This window comes from Uloborus diversus, chromosome 1 (genome assembly GCF_026930045.1).
Source record: "Uloborus diversus isolate 005 chromosome 1, Udiv.v.3.1, whole genome shotgun sequence".
Taxonomy (NCBI): domain Eukaryota; kingdom Metazoa; phylum Arthropoda; class Arachnida; order Araneae; family Uloboridae; genus Uloborus; species Uloborus diversus.
This window is the reverse complement of record NC_072731.1, coordinates 166,753,981-166,776,766: the sequence shown is the minus strand read 5'-3', so window position 1 is coordinate 166,776,766 and position 22,786 is coordinate 166,753,981. Positions and strand designations below refer to the sequence as shown.

Below are 22,786 nucleotides of genomic sequence, written 5' to 3'. Positions count from 1 at the left end.
AGTATATAATATATATATATATATATATATATATATATATATATATATATCTTACTAATATTATATATGCGAAAGTTTGTCTGTATGGATGTATGGATGTATGGATGTTTGTTACTCTTTCACGCAAAAACTACTGAACGGATTTTGATGAAACTTTACAATAATATAGCTTATGCATCAGAATAACACATAGGGTAGTTTTCGTCCCTTTATGGGGGGCAAAACCCCCTTAGGGGGGCAATAAAACACAATTTTTGAATAAATTCTCTAATATTGGGATGAAAAAATACTTGCACATATTTACATTATATGTCCATCGAAAGCTCTGATTTTTCTGCTGAAGATGGCACCTGTTTGAAATTTCTAAGTAGAATAAAAAACGAGTTATGAGCTTTTTAGATCCATGTTCGAAGGCTTTCCTAAACTCAATACAGTATTTAGTGTATCATCTCAACTCCCTGTCGATAGCGACAATTGTTGTATTGTTGACTTTCTTTGCTTTTCGTGATTGTTCAAGGCTTTTCTCAAGTCAAATCTTGAAGTAAGATTTTTGCACAAGATTGGCAAATAATACATCATTTGTGTGTGTGGCTGATGATTTTCCATTTAAACGAAACTTTAATGTAATTAGGGTCAGGTGGGGTAAAATGGGTATAAAATAGCCTACTTTTGGATTTTGACTCAAATATTTTTGTCAAAATATTTTGTATCTAATTTATTTTTGTTTTATGTATACATTACGTATGTTGAGAGTAGAATTAAATGATTTTCACCCATAATTTGATACAAATTTGTTTTTGAGGCTAGTGTTTATGACTATATGTTTTCTATACCCATTTTACCCCATGCAGGTGAAAATGGGTAGCATGTGGAGTAAAATCAGGGTTGGCTTTCTGCCGGCAGAAACTAGTTTTTGCCATGCCAGTGGCAGAAACTGGTTATAACCGGTTAAAACCGGCAGAAACTGGCAAAAACTTAAAATTGTTTTAAAAAACTAAAGTAATTACTAAATGATATTTGTTTAAACTAAAAAATTAAACTTCATTCCATCATTGTAAAAAATAAAATGTTATGCTAGTGCCCTTGATTTAGTTCAGAAAGGGAACTTTTCAAATGCTGATTCTCGTAATATTTGGATTAATCTAACAAAGGATGCAAATCATATGGGTTCTTAGGATAGAGGAGTGACATACAGAATTAAACTGGCATTACTGTTTGTAATTTGCTCGCAAATCAGCTTCATCTAAGTTGCTTGTGATTGAAATTATCATGTGCTTCAAGAAGAAAGTCAAATTTTACTTCCCAATATTAATCTAGATTTTGTACTTAATATCACAGCTTTGCAAAACAAATTGGCCCCACTTCTCGAAACTCATTTTTCCAGTCGAATTTTTACCACTACCCTAGTTGCTACATGAAGGACAAGTTTAAAAAAATAAACAATTTGAAAGTTTCATGAATATTGCTTGTTCCTTGATGCATTGCCTGCTAGCTCTTCTGTTGCACGAATATTCTAAAGTTTCTCATTCGTGCATATTAAATTGAGAAACTATTTAAATTTTTGGAACCACCTTTTCCAAGAAGAAACTGCAGGGTCCAAACAATGTAACATTTGATTCTGAATTGTGATGATAATATAAGTTAAACTGCTTTGGTTAACAATTAATTATTTTTTCCATGCATTTTCTACTGTCTGTCAATAGTTTTTTTTTTTTTTTTTTTTTGTCATTTTGAGAGTTTTTGCCAGTTTCTGCCGAAAATGTGGCAGAAAGTGGTTTTTGCCATGCCGGTTTTAACCGGTTTCTACCAGTGGTTTTAACCGCCCCGGCAGAAACTTGCCAGCCCTGGGTAAAATGGGTATTGAGTCTAAGAAGTGATAAAAAAAAGCATACTATTTGTTCAATGCAGTATGATAACAGACTTAAGAATCAGTTAACAAAATTTAACTATTTAATTTTAAAAAAAATAGTGCAAACAGTAAATTTGACAAAATATTAATAAGGTTTCTTTCAATGCATGATATCCATACTTGTCACTCTTAAAAAAAATAATGGCCTCTATTGTTAAATTGTGGCTCATTAATATTTTTTATTATTTGATGTTTTTCGTTGAAATCCATGTCGTCTACATCAGGAAAATAAAAAAAAAAATCGCCCATCTCGGATTTTTTAAAAAATATTTCATCTCGTAATATTTGCCAATAAATTCTTTCTTGCTTGTTTCCTCTAAGTATAATATTTATACCCAGGCACCTGTAGTTAAACTTTGCTTCATAAGCATATTTTTAGCAATTTCTATTCCAGATACTCCCTCTGAATGGAATCTTTCTTTTTCCACTATTTTTTATTTTCTTGTTTTTTAATTCATTTTTATTTATTTTTTTTTTTCATTTTCAACTGTTAGCCTTTCTAAAACATCTCTGTCAATACTTCTTGTGTTTACCAGCATACATTTAAGTTGTTTTAAATAATTATGCAGGTAGTTGTGAAATCTGAAGTTCTTTTTGAAATTGCAGACAATATTGCACATTTCAAATCTTTTTAAGGTGACGAAATCGTGCTTTGTGACGTATATTTTTCGGATTGAAACGAGGATGTGTTCAGAGAATTTAAAGGTGCATTAGAGAAATTAATAGCATCTGATTGCAATCAAATACAAATGTGACGACCAGCAACAGGCTGGGCCCAGCATATTCTGAGAAAATTGTTATTTTGTGCGCAAGTGCACACAAACTCTAGAATAAGTATACCGCTGGCTTCTTATTATTTATTATGATGGATCGAAGTTTATTTTATAAAGTCATGACATTGCATACTTTTATGTTTCAATCATTTTAAATTAACCACAAATGAATTAATATGCATTTAAAGGAAAATATGATGTATCTTTTAAAACAACTTGCTGAAATGATAAGCCTAACTATATACCCATTTTACCCCATTTTCAAAATATGAAATTAAAAGTAGAAAAAAATCTTTTTTCTTCCCTGTAAGTTGAAACAGCAACAAAAATGTCCAATTAAAGATATTAAGATACAGTAATAAAAATTTCTCAAAAATCAGGAGCTGCAGATAGAAGTTTAAGCAGACAACATTCCGCATGAATTTATCCACTTCAATTTAAAATGTTACCTCTCACTAAAAAATAATCTATTGAAAAAGTATATTTTGTGAAATAGAATTCAGAAGAGCCAAGTATAATGTCCCACTCAAAAAAATGCAAATTTAATTTAAAATAATTTGTTTTTAAAACCATATATTTTGACTACCCATTTTACCCCACTACACATTTTACCCCACCTGACCCTAATGGTTTTTATTATTATTTATGCTGATTGAACACTTACTGATTATCCAATCAACCAGCAGATCGCCAAAATTTTTGCAGAAAGATTTCCGTAGCTGATGCATTTTGTAGTTTTTTCAACGTTGCTGTTTTTGAAGCCGAAGACTACGTCATAATGTTTCTCAGCTTTCACCATGTAAACAAAATATCGCTAATCAAAGAATTTTCAAAAGACTTTTTTTACTGTGTTAATTAATCCAGCAACTAAATTAGGCAAATCCATAAACAGCACAAAAACTTCCTTTAATTTTCCTTTTTGCACAATTTCAAACAATCACCAAATTTTATTACTTATTTTGCTAACATTTCGGATGAAACTGTTTAGCGCCATTTTATGGTGACCAAAAATATCTCAGCATCTGGCGACGATATCTCTGTAACGAAAATTAATATCATAACGTTTTACAAAGTAAGGAAAGAATGGGAGAGCATCATCGAAGGTACCCCAAAACGACTTTCGCAAATTCGGTAAAATCGCACCAAGAGCCACAATGATTGAAATTTCCCGAAATAACTAAAGCAAGAATAAGGGGATTACCAGCACAGCTACTTTTTTTTAATCACTTCGTACTTCAGTAGCCATACAGAGAAGGTTTTAGACTCCATGTTAAAAAAAAAGTATCAACAGATTAATCTTTTTAAACATGAGAAGATTAATTTCATGTTTTGTAAATTTGTATATGCTTAAATATCGTGCTTTCGTTTCTAAATCAATATTATTTTGTTCTTTATACTTATTGCTATTTTAGTCTTATGGGTAAGGAAGAAACTCGATTTTTAATCACGTCAAAAAGATGTGTTTTAAATTCTTTCACTTAAAACAGAAAACAAAAGCAAGTAACGATTTTTTCTAATAATTATTACTGACCCAGGCAACGCCGGGTATTTTTGCTAGTATATATATATATATATCTATATATATATATATATATATATATATATATATATATATATATATACTATGAATGTGGACGTAAAATATCTTAAACATTTCAAGCGAATTAAATATTAAGCCCTATATAATTTTACCAAGATGTTATAAAAAATAAATGATTTTAATTATGATTATAACCCGGGTTATTAAATTAATGCAGAATTATCGATTGTTTATATCCAATTCCAATGCGGTTTAAATAAATTTCCTGCCTTATGTACAAAATGACGAAGTTATTGAATCTTTCTTCTCCCATTTTATTTCGTAAATAATTTTTCACTCTTTTTCATATTTAATTCTGATGTGTTAACTTCACAACATTCAAATGCACTTTTTTTTAGAATTCCCATTTCGATACGCTTTAAGTTATGATGAAAGCTCCCAACCTTAAATATTTTGTTGCATTAATGAAAAGGTATGACGGTATGAGATCCCTCTCTCACCGATTACTGCATTGCAAAACATTTTTATCTTGCGAGATTTCAATTCAATTTTTACTGTGAAGTTGGGGACAAACTCGGTAGAGTTAATGAATCGACAATCATTTTTAAAACCTCCCCACCTCTTAATGTTTTATTTACCATTATTTTTAGACCCTTCAGTTCTAGAATAAATGCAGAAATAAAATACTTATAAACTGGAAAGCTATTTTAGATTAATTAAACGTGTGCTTCGTTAAAAATTTTCTTTTCGTTCTAACATTTTTCTGCCGGTCTTATTTTAACTTTCATGAATTTTCAAAAATCTACTATTTTCATTTAATATTCTTAATTTCTATCTTGTATAAGTAAAAAAAAAACAACTTTTGGAAGCATGCCAACATCGAGCGCGTGCTTCATCGAATGCATGCCATACTTAAAGTTTCAATACTTTTACAATCTGCTTTTTTTCCCCATAAACATCCTAACAATTTTAACGGAAAAGAATTTTAAGTTAACAGAATTATGAGTAGTAAGAAAATCTTGTTCGTTTTACATTAAACACTTTCTGATAAATCATTGTACTTTTTATAAATATTCAATAAACTTGCTAATTTGCTCAAAATGACTTTTTACTGAACTTCCTATCGATTATTTATGTGTTGTAACTAGCAGTAAACGCATGGCGATACCCGTGCTAAGAAATTGAAAGAAGTACCTTGAAAAAACAAAAATTACCCCCCTTCCCATATCATGTAAAATGACCATTTTCGTTTAACTAAAATGCGAACACACCCTTACAAAAACCTATAAAAATTTATTCTAAAAGAAATCGTCCAAAAATTAAATTACATTAAAACTTAAAATAATCCAACAACTCTATTGTACTAATAGAGTTATAACCAATTCTATTGGTTACTATTATTGGTGTGTCAACTCTATGGTTATTGTAACTCTATTATACTATTGCATTGCTCCTAACTTGCGAAGCGATCATGCTACCGTAACCCTTTGGCAGTCATTAAGAATTTTTCTAATTCTTGCAGAGCATTAACGCATCCATGATCACTTGCGTCCATTTCCATGATAGAATCTTCCTTCACTAACAAACAGAAAGATCATTTCTGTTGTATAGGAATGGCTTAAAATTATCAATGTGAACGTTTTTGGTTGTGTGTCACCGATGTCGGCATCCTCGTCGGTTTTGGCATCCTTTGTCACTCCTAAAAGCTCTTCTTCCAGTGAGTTCTGAACTGCGTGAGTTTAATAACTTTACTTCTGGAAAGAGCTTTGGAACTAATCGCATAAAATGTCTCCAGTGGTTCAAGCTTGATTATTAGCACGCCAAAATGCAGTTTATTACGTGTAATCTGCAATCTTTAAGAGTTTGGCTTTTGAAAGAGAGGAAAATTTTATCTGTTTGCATTGCTGCATCTGCTAAAACCGAAACTCATCCGCGTAAAATAAAATAAAGGTGTCAAAACTTAAACCGCGTATAATCGAAAGCGCGTAAAACGAGGGTCTACTCATGGAGCTACGACGCACAGTGGTTCAAAACGACAAAAAAGCGGAAAAAATTCAAAAACATTGAATATTTTCAAAAAATGCTTTGGAAAATTGTTAAAATTGTTGCATGGTAATATTTATCTTCATGCTTGCTGATCGTATATACTGAGAAACTCCAATTTTACGTCCCTCGAATCTACGTTTTCCCCACATTTTATGTTTTTTATCATCAGGTCCCAGTTTTTCCGTATACTAACAATATTAATTTAGCACCATAGACTAATAAGAAGAGTAGACCGAGCTTTTTCATTCTTGCTGATGAAGAAAATTGGTTCATAGATGTATCACGTGACTAGTGGAAGGGCTTGGCGAAGACTTTGGCAGCATGGTTGCTAGATTGCAGCATTATCTATAGTTTGACACTCGACATGTATTTTAAGACAATGTGTTTTCATTAAAAAAAAAATTCCAAGTGCAGAGATTGAACTGTTTTTTTTTTTAGTTATGCATTATTTTGACACTAGTAATAGTTTTTGGTCACAGTTTTCAGTAACTTTTATTTCATTCGGAACTACTACGTCAGCGTTGGCGTAAACGTTTTGCGTTAACGCAAAAATGTACTAATCGGTATCTTAAATTGAAATTGTAGGTAAAAATCTTACCGTTTGCCGATTCGTTTTGGGCGCTTGAATATTTAATTGCTTAGAGAGTTATTGAAATTGACTAAAGAAAATGCACAATACTATCTAAACGAAAAACTCACTATATTAACAAAATATTTACAACTTAGAATAACAAATTTACAAATCGGACTCCATAAAAGATCATTCTTCTGTGTTCCATCAATTTTATTTATTTTATTTCGATTGTCTGCTACGATCAACGCCCGCTGTTGCTAGGATATCCACCAGTCACATGGTTTGGTTTATGAGCAGCAAAAGGGTTGCCATAGCTCGGTCTATTCTTATTATTAGTCTATGTTTAGTACGGATGGAAAGTTTGTTATTTATGAATTTCCCGCATTTTACGTTTTCCCTCGGTAGTTAAAAAAAGAGAGAGAGAGAGAGAGAGAAAATGTTTTAAAATAAAAAAAAATTCTTTCTGTGCATTTTTAAACATAATCCACTCTGTTGAAAGTTAATCCATGAAAACAGAAACGCTTCGGCTCCGTCCGTATCTGACTTTATGGACTGAAGATGAACAAGAAGAAGAGGAAACACAACTTGTCCCTTCTTTCAATACTGCATTTAGGAGCTTAATAATAGTGTAAGACTATTTTCTTTATCATAAAGACCAGGAAAAAACTTTGCAAAATGTTCCAATCCTGGAAGATGCTGTATTTACTTTGGATTCAATGACTCATAATTATTGACTATTTTCGACCTAAACAGTCGGATTCGTTACTTAATGTGTTAGAATGATCTAAACTGGTGTGTACAAAAATGTTCTTTTCGTAAAATATCATATTTTTACATTTTATAAGTGTCATCGTAGCAACCTTTATTACTATTTTTGTTTCCTTATCTGATTTTCGCTTTTTATACATTTCCTGTATTTAACGTTTTCCCATGTTTTATGTTTTTGGATTTGAATTGACGTTTTTCCACATTTTATGTATTTTATGTTTGATTCAGGCCTCTGAGAACATGAAATCGGGGTTTCTCTGTAGTTCAAATTTATTTCTGTGTTTTTAGTGAAAAATCTCTACATAGTATAAAATGAAGTCTCCAAAAAGCGTCTGTGTGTTTGAACTCGCAAAACTTGAGAACTACCCGGCTGATTTCGCTGAAATTTTCAGTTTGTTCCTATAAGCCCTGAGCAGGTTTGCATACCAGTTCGAAAAAATTCGATGAATTTTTCTTTTTTAATTCCAATTTCGGCTCAATTTTCACATAAATTCCCGAATATGGGGGTGAAAATTTACTTGCACATATTAATATTATATATCGTTAGAAACAGTAGAATTTTCCGCGTTCTACGCAATTTGTTTCAATGCTCTTCATTAATTACGGCGGGAGTCATTTACGTTTTTAGCTCGAATTTGTTTCGGTTTAGCTGAAAATTAGGCACTACTTTCTTCATTAAATCTATCAATAAAAAGTGAAGGGGTTGTCCCACAGTTTTCTTTTTGACACCATTGAAAAAAGCGACATTTTCTACTCCAGATATATCTCGACCTATGGTCGAAAAACTAAGCTTCTATTTCCAAAGGAAAAAAAGTTACAAGCCTTTTTAAATCAAATTCAAAAAATCGCATTTCCATTCAAATTTTTAACTATTTTCTTTCGCATTTTAATTCTTTAAACTTATTTTATTTTGTGTTTCCATGGTTACGCTTTTTAAATCCATCTTTTTCGATTTAATTTCTTAAAAGTATTTTAATATTTAACGTCATTGTTTGGAAGGGAAATTTTGCATTGTGTTTTTTATTTATTTATTTAAGCCTGATTTTGTACATACGTCACTTGACACAATTTGTATTTTCAAGGTGGACCAGGCAACGCCGGGCAACGCAGCTAGTTTAAATTCGCAACTCCAACGAACTATAGGGGGCACTGCAGTCACTGTCTAATGGCGGAATTGAAAACTAAAACAAACGCATGTGGTAACGAAGAAAATGCTAAAAGTGTTGTGATTTTTGTTCGTATGTATGATTTTTTCGCTTTATTCGTTTGAAAAGATTTTTCAAAGTCTTTTGGTTATTCTGACCCATATAGAAAGAGATTAGAAACCAAAAAGTATTACGAAAGTAAACAATTAATGCAGAACACACAGTAAATTGTTCTGAAGCAGCCATTTTCACGATGTTGAATTCGGAATTCATAAATTTTTGGTTCGCTTGGAACGGCATTTTCATTTTGTACCGTTTTTTCTATACATTAGTACATATTAAGTTCAGTTTCGTGACATTTCCAGCATTTGTTGACATTTTTGTCACATAGTGCACATACGTGGCAGACTGTCAAGAGTAACGTTTAACACTAGATAATTTATTTCTATGACTATATGATTGGATATCCAAAGAAATCATGCATTTAATTCATTCGTCATGGAAATGATTTACCTGATATGCGAAATCTTGTCAAGATACATTATTCTTTCACATAATTTTAAAACCATACCCCTATAAACAGATTTTTGGCGAACTTTTATTTTTTATTGTTCAAATTCTTAACGTTCTTTCTGGATTTTTCAATCTGTTCTGCGATAAATATTTTCAAGAAAATTTATTTGCATACTGTCTATTTCAGTAGGATACTGTAGTAACAAAGGTTATTTAAATCATTTATGTAGAATTAGGTTAAGGAAAAGTGTCCAGTCAATGTTGTTAAGTTCGTTTTTTTTTCATCGAATTGAAAAACTGATATTTATTAAAATTCACTCAGAACAAAATAAATAAAATGTGTACTCACAGTTTATATATGGTGGTAGTTTTCTTTTCAGTTGATTGACCATTATTTCTTTTTACTTATCGAATTCTGTAACCTTACTATCATTTTATTCCACTCATGATAAAAATTAAAAATGGTTTAACTAAAAACGCGAAAACTCGCCAAGGCTACTTTGCTTGCACAATATTAAAACTACTATAACCCTAAACAAATTTGGCGAAACCTTTCAGCTGAGAATAAAAGGAATAAAGTAAATTCTTTCTCGGTTAAACATTTTTCATTTTGTTCTACGATAATAAATTCAAGAAAATATTTTGCATACTGTCCATTCCAACTAAATGCTGCTGTAAAATATGATTAGTTAAATTAATTTAAGATTAAAAAAAACTCATATTCTTACAAATTCATACAAAACAATAAAAAATTTTACCTGGTATAACGTTATCCAATTTTGTTAATCCAGAGTTTTCTCGTTTACGCTTCCACCATTTAATACTTTTTTGAAAGAAATAAGAAAAACTAACATTATTTTGAGAAGCTCGAGAATACTACTAAGGGACGAATTCATTTCTGTAGCTGAAAGCAAACTGAGACACATCGATTGCGTTAATAAATACTCAGAACAAACTGCCTGTGTTTACGTCAACAGACACACGTGATGCGCAACGTGGCAATGTTTTAGTTGCATTCGCAGTTTTATAAATCACCGCAAGGTAGCGTATTCGAGCGCTGGAGTTCCGAATTAAATCAGTCGTATACCACATGCAAGGTTTATTTATTGCAATTGATACCCTCGAACAATATTTTCTGGCAATGTTGACAAACTGAGAACAGCTTTATGCTAGAATGATTTCGAAAAAGAAATCAGAATTTTCTAACGTTTAATGATTTTCTAATTTCATTGTTTTATGAACAGAATGGTTATTTAACTTTTTATATATGTATGAGTTTTAAAAATTTCTTTCTCATATGTATCTTCTTTAAAGCCAAAAAGTTCCGAAAATTGTTATTTTCAGGTTACTACTGCATTGCATGTAAAATAATGCGCCGCATTAAGCCATAACAAAGTAAATCTGTTTAAAAAAATCCTCTATATTTATAGATAAACTAGAGGACCCGACAGACGTTGTTCTGTTCAAACTTTGTAAATTGAAAAGTTGAAAAAGTTCAATAAACTATCAAGTGTTTAAGCCGTTTTGTTGAAAAAATAACAAAAAAAAAAAAAAAATGTTTTAAGCTGCTTGGTGTCTGAATGCGTATATTTATTACAACTTGATTTATCTAATGCCCCTTGAGCAGTTGTTGTATTAACTTTTTTTTTTTCTCGTACTTGATGGTTTGTCCTTCAGCGATACTCAAAGGATAAAAAGTGTCCTCAGATATTAATTGTAAAAAACTAACTTCTCATAGAACAAACGGGAAATCCCTCTGCAATATCTTCCATATGAAAAAGAATAAAACCATCGAAAGTATATCGTTTTAAAAAAAGGATAAAGGTAAAAACAATTCTCTGAATAAGCGAAAATCACTCATCCTCTCCCCCCCTCCCGATGTAAAATAAACACATTCTTCAACTAAAATGACTAAACACTTTTAAAACGAAAAAAAAAAATTTGTAATTTGAAATATTTCGCCAAACAAAAAGTACAATAATTTTCATTATCATAACAGTAGCTTTAAAATGTAAACAAATGATTACGCAACTCTATTGTTTATAGCCAAAGTCACCAAGCCACCACGTTACTGTAATCCAACCAATCAGCGAGCGAAGCTAACTCCGACCGATTAGCGGTCCGGAACGGGGATATTTCGATAATTGGGAATCTGGCGCTGCCGCCTCATTTTTGGCGTAAATAGTTTTATTGTGGTAACCCTGTTGATTTTTAGTAACCGTATGTGAATAGATGTTTCCGTTCCCTTTGTTTAGATTTGCAACGAAAAATACCTCTCGCACAGGAGCTGAAACCAAAAATTGACGCCAATGAAGAAAGATCGCCAGATTCCCAATTATCGAAATATCCCCATCCGATCAATTGAACGAAAATTTTTAAAATTTCATATATTGCATAATTTGTTATTTCCACCAAAGATAAAGATCTTCCGTTGCACTGCTCTTTTGTGTACAGAACTACCCTACTGTAATTTATCTGGACGAAAATAAAATTTGTTTCGTCTTTAAATTTCATCATCTTTTCCTTTAATAATGTACTGATTAGTTTGATAATCCTTAAAGTATTCTTGACATTGGTGCCAAAACTCAGATGCATTTAAGCCGAGATTTCTTCCAGTACTTTACTTTAAAATATATCACGGGACGTAAAATCGCTGTTTTCAACAAATAAAGGCTTCACTCTCTCCACGTTTTACCTATTCTCAATTGACGTATCACAGTAGGAAATTTCATTACAAAAAGCAGAACTGGCTTTCTTATTGTCCTTTGGCAACAAGTTAAATATTTATTTCAATTCTCGCTCAACAATAGGTTAAAATAAATATTAATCACTAGCAAAAGTACCCGGCGTTGCCTGGGTCAGTAATAATTATTAGAAAAAATCGTTATTTGCTTTTATTTTCTGTTTTAAGTGAAAGAATTTAAAACACATCTTTTTGACGTGATTAAAAATCGAGTTTCTTCCTTACCCATAAAACTAAAATAGCAATAAGTATAAAGAACAAAGTAGTATTGATTTAGAACCGAAAGCACTATATTTAAGCATATACAAATTTAAAAAACATGAAATTAATCTTCTCATGTTTAAAAAGATTAATCTGCTGATACTTTTTTTTTAACATGGAGTCTAAAACCTTCTCTGTATGGCTAATGAAGTACGAAGTGATTAAAAAAAAGTAGCTGCGCTCGTAATCCCCTTATACTTGCTTTAGTTATTTCGGGAAATTTCAATCATTGTGGCTCTTGGTGCGATTTTGCCGAATTTGCGAAAGTCGTTTCGAGGTACCTTCGATGATGCTCCCCCATTCTTTCCTTACTTTGTAAAACGGTATGATATTAATTTTCGTTACAGAGATATCGTCGCCAGATGCTGAGATATTTTTGGTCACCATAAAATGGCGCTAAACAGTTTCATCCGAAATGTTACCAAAATAAGTAATAAAATTTGGTGATTGTTTGAAATTGTGCAAAAAGAAAAATTAATGGAAGTTTTTGCGCTGTTTATGGATTTGCCTAATTTAGTTGCTGGATTATTTAACACAGTAAAAAAAGTCTTTTGAAAATTCTTTGATTGGCGATATTTCGTTTACATGGTGAAAGCTGAGAAACATTATGACGTAGTCTTCGGCTGCAAAAACAGCAACGTTGAAAAAGCTGCCAAATGCATCAGCTACGGAAATCTTTCTGCAAAAATTTTGGCGATCTGCTGGTTGTTTGGATAATGAGTAAGTGTTCAATCAGCATAAATAATAATAAAAACTATTAATTACATTAAAGTTCCGTTTAAATGGAAAATCATCAGCCAAATCATGTTTTATTTGCCAATCTTGTGCAAAAATCTTACTTCAAGATTTGACTTGAGAAAAGCCTTGAACAATCACGAAAAGCAAAGAAAGTCAACAATACAACAATTGTCGCTATCGACAGGGAGTTGAGATGATACACTAAATACTGTATTGAGTTGAGGAAAGCCTTCGAACATGGATCTAAAAAGCTCATAACTCGTTTTTTATTCTACTTAGAAATTTCGAACAGGTGCCATCTTCAGCAGAAAAATCAGAGCTTTCGATGGACATATAATGTAAATATGTGCAAGTATTTTTTCATCCCAATATTAGAGAATTTATACAAAAATTGTGTTTTATTGCCCCCCTAAGGGGGTTTTGCCCCCCATAACGGGACGAAAACTACCCTATGTGTTATTCTGATGCATAAGCTATATTATTGTAAAGTTTCATCAAAATCCGTTCAGTAGTTTTTGCGTGAAAGAGTAACAAACATCCATACATCCATCCATACATCCATACATCCATCCATACAGACAAACTTTCGCATATATAATATTAGTAAGATTTGGGAGATATAACCATCCAACGTTTTGATTAATTAATTAATTAACAGAAACGTTTCCGATTCGATCCATCGCGCTTCAAAACCATGCTTGCCACAACTTAATTGCACACAAAAAATTTGATCAAAATCGGTCCAGCCGTTTAAAAGCCTTATGGTGACAAACGTCCGCACAGAAGATTTTTATATATTAAGATGTTTCAATAGCCCCAACTTTCGGAAACAGTAAACAAACGTTTTTAGGCTCTCCTGCAAAGTAGTGAAACTGTGACATACGTTAGTCTGGAGCATGTCAAATTTGATGACCACTTTCTTTGATAAAAAAGCAATTTAACCCCGTCATACCGTTACGGGTTATTTTCTAACTTACTACGTATTCGTAAATAGCGTAGATCGAACAAAAACATCTGCCACGACTGCAGTCGCAGGTGGTCGCAGCTAAAATGTTGTTGTTTATTTACAGGAAGGATTAAACTATTGATGTATGCAAATTTTAGCCCACCGGAAGCAGCCGATAAAAGTATATTCCACAATACTTTTCATTATATTTTTTAAAAAATAATGTTTTTTTATTTCATGTAGTTTTCAATTTTGATGAATTTTTAATTTTTAACTACGATGTAATATGCATCCTATAAGTGTGAAAAACCAATCAGAAATGACTTTTATTAAATTTTAGTCCTCCTTATTGAACGAATGAATAAAAACTGAAGTATACGTCGTACGTCCGAAAAAATTAAAAACGAAACTGTTCAACAATCTCTGCTTTTTTTTGTAAAAACGAATTTTTTTTTTCAAAAAACTCTTTTGGAGTAAGTTACTACAACTCAAGGGCTAAGTAATTACGGCATGAAATATTTTTTATCTTAAAACTTAAAAATGGCAATTTTTCCCGCCCTTGAACCACTGTGCGACGTACTGCCTTGTCCTCGCCTAATTGCATTGTTTTACTTCTTTGGTTAATTTATTATATCACCGTACCGTACCAAATGGGTGAAAGAGATGATTGACAGCCGATGTTGACGCGTAGTTCTGAAGCAATGCTATTGGTTCCCGATAATCACGAAGCAAAGAATAGCGTTTCGCTCTTAATTCAAAAATATCTTCGCGGTAAAATGAATGGAATATTGCTGGAAAATTACTTATTTAGTTTTTTTAATGAAGAGGAAATAAAAACATTCTTAGTAAAGGAAATAATTGAAAAAGATTCTGCAGGATTAACTTTATTTTTTTGCTCTTTATTATTCCGTGGACTAGATATATGTTCAGTATATGGCAAGCGTACAAGGGCGCCCATGTGCAAAGTTGGGGGGCGGGGGGGGATGCTCAGATATTTTCCCCATAGAAACCGATTTCAGTGCAGATTAGAGTTATTAAAATTTGACATTTTTAATAAGTTATTCATTAATTGCTGGAGAAGAGAAGCGTTTTTACATTTTTGCAAAGAAAAAAGTACCAAAAGCAAAATTATAATTTCAAAGGGCGGGGGGGTGGGGGGCTTCAGTCCCCACTCCCCCCCCCATATGGGCGCCCTTGCGAGCGTAGAACAAGTTTTCACTTTTATTAAAAACAAAGCTTTAAGCTGAATGAATGCAGATTTACTGGGGAAAAATAGTTAGGCAAGTTAATAAACTTTGGGAAATAACTGATAAAGATTCTGCTGGTGAAAGCTTTATCATTATTCCTTACTTATTCCCACTTCTTCGCCAAATTTGGCACAGATGACCTGTGATGCTCAAGAATTCACATACTGTTTTTTTTTTTTTTTCACTTCTATGGGGATGACCCCCTCCATATTAGAGGGTTTTCTCTTGTACACTCCACAGTTTATGTCGGATCTTTGTCAAATTTGGCACAGAGAGCTTTTAATGCTCAAGAATTCATATCGAAGAGTTTTCGCCTCTAATGGGGGTGACCCCCTCCCCCCATGGAAGGTTTCTTCTTGTATAAATTAATTATACGTCAGATCTTTATAAAAATTGGCACAGAGGGCCTTAGATGCTCAGGAATTCACATTAACGAGTTTTTACCTCCTTGGGGGGGGGAGACCCACCAGCTTTTAGAGGGTTTTCACTTGCTCAAATCCGCAGTTTATGTCGGATCTTTGTTTAATTTGGCACAGAGAGCCTTTGATGCCCAAGAATTCATATCGAAGAGTTTTCGCCCCTTATGGGGATGACCCCCTCCCTCCATAGCGGGCTTCATCTTGTACAAATTCACAGTATGTGTCGGAGCTTTGTCAAATTTGGCACAGAAAGCCTTTGATGTTTAAGAATTCATATCGAAGAGTTTTCGCCCCTTTTTGGGGTGATCTCCCTCCCCCCATAGAAGGTTTCTTCTTGTACAAATTAGGTATGCTTCAGATCTTTATCAAATTTGGCGCAGAGAGCCTTAGATGCTCGGGAGTTCCCATTAAGATGTTTTTACCTCTTCTGGGCGGAGGGGACCCTCCATCCTTTAGAGGGTTATTTTCTTGTACAAATTCGTAGTTTATGTCGGATCTTTGTCAAATTTGGCACAGAGAGCCTTTGATGCTCAAGAATTCACATTGAATAGTTTTTGCCTCTTATGGTGGTGATTCCCTATCCCCATAGAAGGTTTCCTCTAGTGTAAATTACGTATGTGTCAGATCTTTGTCAAATTTGGCACAGAGAGTCTTTGATGCTCAGAAATTCACATTGGGGAGTTTTTGGTAACTAAAGGGGGTGACCCCCTCTCCCCCATAGAGGTTTTTTCTGGTATTAACCCAGTTTATGTCGGATCTTTTTCATATTTTTCACAGAGGTCCTTTGATGCACATAGGGTAGTTCTTGTCTTCTATGCAGGATTGAAACCCCCACTTAAAGATGTAGGCATGCAAAGAGATTCCGAAATGGGGGGTACCTACCAGGAAGTTGAACCTACGCTGAGAAAGTCTAACACACTTTCTCGCATTAGGAAAAAAAAAATTTTTTTTTGATTAAAAAAGAATTTTTAAAGTGTATGAAGTATGAAAATATTAAACTTGAAAACATGAAATGTTAGTCAATTTTGCACTTATTTACTAATAGGGTACCACTGTGGGGCTGACGATCCCTGTGCACATGCCTATGATGCTATTGCCTCCAGAGTTTGGACTTTTATATTTATTTCATGTACAAGACAATAAGAGTTTTACAGCACAAAGAGAGGAAATAGCACCCAGGGCCCGCGCGCGCGTGTGGGAAATAAAACCACCACCTCCGGTAACAAGCGCAGCTTTTACCACAGAGCCACAGAGGTTTCATAACTGAACTTAATTTGTATCTAAAAAATTAATTGAAATTTATACTGCACAGTTAAACTCAGAAATTAATTTTATTAAACCATAATACCCTAACTCTGACACTAACAATTGACACATTAACTTTCAGAGCTGATGAGAGACCATGTCAGCCTAGTCAGATACTTGGGACCCTATCCTTTGAGGGGGGGGGGATTCAGAGTAAAGTAATTTTTATAAGTTTTGCGGGGGAGGAGGGGACCAAACTGACAAGAGGTCTTGCTTGACTCTCGATGTCTTTGTTAACTTTCACTGACACTGACAACATGGTAAAGTAAAATGCATTTGAGGAGGCTGTATCCAAATACAGTAAAATCCCTTTAATGCGGACACTAACGGGACAAATCGGTCCTTGGAATCGATAAATTAAAAATTGTCTGCATTTGAGGGGTGTCGGTTAGGAGGGGTTTTATTGCATATTAAATTAAGGGTAAAAGTATTTTTCATAATTTAGCCACTTATGTAAGACAACTTTCGAATTGGTGACATTAACTAACATTTAAATTTGATCTACTGAAATTCAAATCTAAGAGAAGCAAAATTTCAACAAAATTGGAATGAAAAGTTTATTTTAGTTATGAATTTGTCTCATTTTCAATTCTTTTTGTCCCTTTTGTCTTTCATACTATAATTTACTGCAAATAATTTGATCTTAGGCTTGACAATGCCATTCAAAGTGCAGGCAATGAGATCAAATTGAAATTTTGGATAAAGAGGAATACGTTAAAAAAATTAAATAGTCACAAAGAGTTAAAACCTAATTTAAAGCATAAAATCATGACATGACATCGAACTTTTTTTTTTCTTCTTCTTCTTCAAGGATTAGGCATGTAGCATGTTCCGGCTTCTTGGTCGCCCCACCGCTTCCTGGGCCTACCACGGTCTTGTTTGCCCCTTGGTCTGTAATAAAAGGCAGCTCTTGGAAGTCTCCCTCGTGCCATACGTCGAACATGGTTTTTCCAATCGTTACCATATTCCATAATTTTTTCATTGAGGCTGAATATTTGTAATTCCCTTCGAATAGATTTGTTCCTTAGTTTGTCTAGGATAGTGCAGTTCTTCAGTGATCGCAAATACTTCATCTCTGCTGCTTGAATTCTATTAGTTTCTTGACTGGACATCGAACTTTACAAAGAAAATGGGGGGGGGGGGGATATCATATGAAATGTGCACTCAGCAAATGGAGAATGTTTACTACTCAAACACTTGAAAATTGTACTCATGCAATTTGAAAAAAAATTAGGGGGCTGTTGGCTTTTTTCTTTCTTTCTTTCTTTCTTTTTTTTTTTTATCATATCTTCATGATGTGATAAATTTCTTCTTGATTTAATTAAAGAATCAGAAGAGTAAGAAACAATAATCACGCAAAGTATATGGGGAAAACATTTCTGTAAAAAAACTACATTTGTTGACCATATTCTTCGAAAGCTGAGGTATAGGACAAGTCCCTGTTACTGGTATATCATAATTGAGACATTTTGAGGAAATGATTTAATCATAAATGGAAAAAATCTCTATAGAATTATTAAAATAAAGTACTGGTTAAGTCAGTTAATAAATGAAAAGAGAAGAACAAATGAAAACGGACTGTCTTATGTAAACATTTGACGGTACGAAAAATATTCGTTAGTGTCCGGGTTTTTTTTTTTTTTTTTAATTTATAAGTAAACAAACACAGAAATGTGTGAAAATAAATAAAAGCAAACTAATGAATAAGTGAAAATACACGGAATTTCACTGCTGCAATTTGCAACTCCAGAGCTCGAATACGCTACCGATAAACATAGCTAAAGAAAAAAGGCTTGAGGCAGTTTGTGGTGGTTTGTGATGTAATGTAATTTCAGCAGAATAGAAAAGAAAGCTCCCCGCAAACAAGAGGAAAAATTACTGCCATTCACTAAGCGTCAAAGCAAGTTATAAGTTACATTTGTTTGTTTTACCTTTTTCATCCACTATTAGACATTGGCTGCAGCACCCCGTATAGTTTATTGGAGTTGCGAACTGCCATTACTGATAATCTTATAGCAATTAAATTACTAATCTATATATATAATTCTCTTACGTGCCGGCAAATGAAGGGGTGAATTTCTAAACCTCTGTTGGCAACACTTCGCCGATAAATCATGTAAACAAACTTCTACGTTGTTTTGAAATCTTGAATCACAGAATACTCAACGAACTTTTTTTTTTTTTGAGATGAGTTTGAGTCGGGCTGTGGCCCATTTCAACCTTAATCAGCAAAGAAAAGCTCAAAGAAGGCAGGAAACCGTTCTTGAATCCAATTTAAGACGAGCCATTTCCAGAGTTGTATTCTCTGATTCGCTGCCGATAATTTTTAGCGGCTGGGGAATTTTCAGTCAGCAGTTCCTTCAACAGATCAGGTGCGTCACACAATGCCGGTAACCGCACCTTTCCGTCATGGCAACATTTAGTATATTTATTTGCAGTATTACGCTCTTTCTGCCAATAAAGAGCACCACAAAATTCGCATTCTTCACACATTGCTCCACAATCATGTTCATCGGCAATGTTGTTTTGAACGCGTAGGCGCTTTGAGCGTCGTCTATTCTCTGCTTCAGTACGACAGTTCAGTTCAAAATGAATAACCGAGAAAGAATTTACTTTATTCCTTTTATTCTCAGCTGAAAGGTTTCGCCAAATTTGTTTAGGGTTATAGTAGTTTTAGTATTGTGCAAGCAAAGTAGCCTTGGCGAGTTTTCGCGTTTTTAGTTAAACCATTTTTTGTTCGTGACGTGGCAAGGATTCAGAATAACAACAAGAAGGACAAACGTTTGAGAAAATATGTTTGGTGCTCTCTGAGCCTGTTTTTAGTCATGGCCAGCTCTATGTGGCATTATCAAGAACAAGATCTTTTGAAGCAGTGTCAGTTGTGGCTCCCAAACGGGACATTTTTAATTGTGTATATGAGGAAGTTTTCTCAGATTAGAATATATAAGAGTGTAAATATGTAAATATATATAAGAGTGTAAATAATGTAAATACATCCCTCGGGGGAGCCTGTAACCCCTAGAGGGCGCGTCCCCAGGTGGCGGATAGGGGAATGCCTTCATTGGTTTTCCAATGGGTGGTAGAAGGGAAATAAAATACCTTCCGCGGACCAACAGGTAGAAGTGCAATCTCTCCAAAGCAATGACAGACACTTTTGTATCTATAATGGTAAAGTTGTGCACATTGCCAAGGCAGTCATCTTACATACAGCAAAGTTAAACTGTCGAAAATCTGGCTAAAGCAGACAAATTAACATTATGAACGTAATTTTCATATTGGTTAAATGGATGGTGACCTAAATGCAATTACCAACTTTAATTTTTACGGAAAATTTTAGCTAGGCTAATGTATTGGCATACAGCGAGCGAGCGAAGCGAGCATGGATCGCGAAGCGATCCACAGGGAACTGCGTAAGCAGTTCCGGGGGTTGGCGAGCGATAGCGAGCAGGGGGCGATAGCCCCCTAGTTTCCAATAATTACATTACGAGAGACAAATAATAAAGTAAACAAACTAATGGCGCCATCTAGTTTACACTAGGTATTTACTTTCATATTATTAAGGAGCGCTTATCAAGGAACCAATCGCATTGCTTGAGAGTTATACGTCATCAGTGACTGTCAATCATCTCCTTCACCCATTTGGGAATCGAATAAATGCCCACCCAAAGTGGCGTATGCAAAATCAAGAACCGTGAACTGCGAATTTTTTCTCTTTCTATAAAATAAAAGTTAACAAACGATCTTTTTAAGGTTCAAGAATAATGGATCTGATGTTCATTTTTCAGGAAATCTGTAAACAGTTTAGAGCACTAGCTATTAAATTATGTATAGTAGTATTTTTTTTTTATATATTGATCCAATAATGTATTTTAGTTATGCATTAAAAAATATGAATACAATAGAATTTTCAAATTTATAATTCGTAAACATTAAATTAAACGTTTGTTTATTCAATGCATTATAAAAGCAGACGATAATTTTTGTTCACCTCGTAACTACCATTTTTCTGCTTAGTGTTATCTTGAATCATGTATAAATAACGATTCGGTGTAAATAGTGTAAGTAAAAATTGGTTTTTCCCTCCACAAAGTAAAACAAAGGTCAATAAATGTTAAACAAGAATGTGCATTGATACATACTAGCTTTTTTGATTTGAAATGTATTTAAGAAGCAAAAAAAGAAAACTTGAAAAAGATTCGAATTTGATGCAAGCAGTTTGTATTGGTTCGCGTACAGATGTCTCTCAAACTTTGTTGTCCGTATATGAGTCTATATCTAAAATGGAAGAAAAATCTTACTCCGAAGATATTTACGAATATCTCAAACTTCGAGAGCTCGAAAATAAACCAACATGGAATTACATGATGCGTCAACCATGGATAACTCAGAGTCTTCGTAATAGAACTGTTGATACTATGATATATGCAGCACATTGTTACAAATTGGATGATGAAATACTGCATTTGAGCGTGCATTATTTAGATCGGTATTTGTCGCATACCACAATATCTTCGTCAGAGCTTCCAACTGTTGCATTCGTTTGTTTATTGCTAGCATCTAAATATGAGAACTCTTATGGGCCAGACATATCCGATTTTGCTCATTTGATGAGAAAACTTATAAGCAAAAAACAGCTTGCAAGAATTGAAATCAAGGTATGGAAAATTTTACAATTTGATTTAGGTGCAGCTACAATCTGCCATTTTATCCGATACTTTTGTTTTTCTCTCAAGTTATCAGACAAAATGAAAATACTGACAATGTTCTTGGCAGAATTAACGTTCATGGATCAAGAAGCATTCTTAGAATTCTTTTCAAGTCAAGTAGCTGCTGGAGCTTTGCATTTAGCCAATAACACTCTAAATTTGAACTCAATTATGCTCGATTTACAAATGCTGACTGGATATGATGCTGCTGAGATTTTGATCTGTTCAGATCTTATTCAAAAAAAAGTGTCGGACTTCCTTTCTTCCCCACATAGATCAATCTATGTAAAATATAAATCTGATGTTTTAAATGATGTTTTTAATTTTTTGTTTGTGTAAATTAAGCTTATGTAAGCTGAAAACATGTTCCTTATACATGTTGTTCAACAGAGACAGTTGTTATAAAAGTATGTAAAATTAGATACTATCAACTGATGATTTTTTTTTTTTTTAATGCTGAGCTTATGAAAAAGAACTTTGAAAAGAAAAAAATGTCACACACGTTACAGTGGAATCGCCCAGGTTACTTATGACTTTTAGGTTTGCTATAAAAAAAAACTTGAGATTTTAAATCATATACATCGGCAGAACACCATCCATGTTGTAACACAGGTGAATTATGCGCCATGTTCTCGCAGATATTTTGCAGAATTTCGGGGATTCAGAGATGTTTTGCCGCTAAGCATCCGCTAGAACATAGCGCAGAATTTGCCTGTGTCAAGACATGGATGGTGTTCTGCCGATCTTAATAACTCTAACTGTTAACAAACATTTACCTATAACTAACATTAAGTTGAGAATAAAAGGGGTTCGCCCACTTTCGGACCGCTCTGAATCGGAAAGTATCGAAAACCAAACCCACATATTGTTGCCTCAGAGCAACAGTTGAATATCTTACTGTTATTCAGATGTCTTACTGTTTCTCAGAAGCTATACAATAGATGTAAAAACGTCAATTTCTCAAAGCCAGGTGGCGGGCGGTTTGTCCCCTCCTGGTCCCCCTGTATAACGGATCTGGCTAACGTAAATCTAAGAATCCATTGGTTCTGTTTTTTTTTTTTTTTTTTTTTTTTTAAATTTTAAATAACATTTTGGGCTTACGATACAAATTTAAATTCCAAGTTAAAATATATTATTGTGTTTGTGTAACTGC

The 22,786-nt window shown here is 33.4% G+C and overlaps 1 protein-coding gene across 5 annotated transcripts in view; it reads right to left on the bottom strand.

The window, feature by feature from the left end:
* LOC129233378 (H(+)/Cl(-) exchange transporter 5-like) overlaps nt 1-22,786 on the bottom strand; it is a 112,692-nt gene that overhangs the window by 9,767 nt on the left and 80,139 nt on the right. The window lies entirely within an intron of this gene.